Raw genomic sequence first — 1,164 nt, forward strand, 5'->3', positions numbered from 1 at the left:
TTTTTTTATATGCTTAATAGTCATTTGTCTATTGTTTTAGAGAAAATTCTATTCATGTCTTTTCCCCATTGATGTATGGGATTGTTGGTTTTTTTCTTATTGATTAATTGAAGTTCTGCATAGATCCTGGTTATTAGACTTTTTCCTGATTCAAAATATGCAAATATACTTTCCCATTGAATAGGTTGTCTATTTGCTCTAATTGTTGTCTCCTTGACTGTACAGAAAATTTTCAGTTTTATTAATTCCCATTTATTTATTATTGGTGTTGTTGCTATTGCCATGGCAGTCTTCTTCATAAAGTCTTTCCCCAGGCCAGTATCTTCCAGTGTTTTTCCTATTCTTTCTTTGAGAATTTTTATCACTTCATGTATTAAATTTAATTCCTTTATCCATCTTGAATCATGATCCTCTCAATGGATGCAGAAAAAACATTTGATAATACCCAGTGTCCTTTTTAAATTAGAACACTGAGGAGTATAGGCGTAGGTGGTACATTTCTTAAACTGATCAAAGCTATCTATGACAAACCACAGCTAGTATTTTACTGAATGGAGTAAAACTGAAAACTTTTCCTCTTAGAACTGGAACCAGACAAGGTTGTCCTCTGTTACCATTATTATTCAACATTGCGCTGGAAGTTTTAGTCAATACAATTAGACACGACAAGAAAATAAAGGACATCCAAATGGGAACAGAGGAGGTTAAACATTCCCTTTTTGCTGATGATATGATCTTATACCTGGATAACACTAAAGACTCAACCACAAGACTATTGGAAATCATCAAATAATACAGTAATGTCTCAGGATATAAAATCAATGACCACAAGTCAGTTGCTTTTGTATACGCCAACAATAGCCAAGATGAGAGGTTAATTAAGGACACAATTCCCTTCACCATATCCTCAAAGAAATATTTAGTAATATGCCTAACAAAAGAGGTGAAGGACCTCTATAAAGAAAATTATGAAACCCTAAGAAAGGAAATAGCAGAGTACATCAACAAATGGAAGAAAATGCCATGCTCATGGCTGGGAAGTGTCAACATTATTAAAATGTCTATACTTCCCAGAGTAATTTACCAATTCAATGCCATCTCTATTAAAATACCAACATCCTACTTTCAAGACTTGGAAAAAATGATCCTGCATTTTGTATGGAA

Source organism: Otolemur garnettii, unplaced genomic scaffold (assembly GCF_000181295.1).
Source record: "Otolemur garnettii isolate 467f Iridium unplaced genomic scaffold, OtoGar3 scaffold00100, whole genome shotgun sequence".
Classification (NCBI taxonomy): Eukaryota; Metazoa; Chordata; class Mammalia; order Primates; family Galagidae; genus Otolemur; species Otolemur garnettii.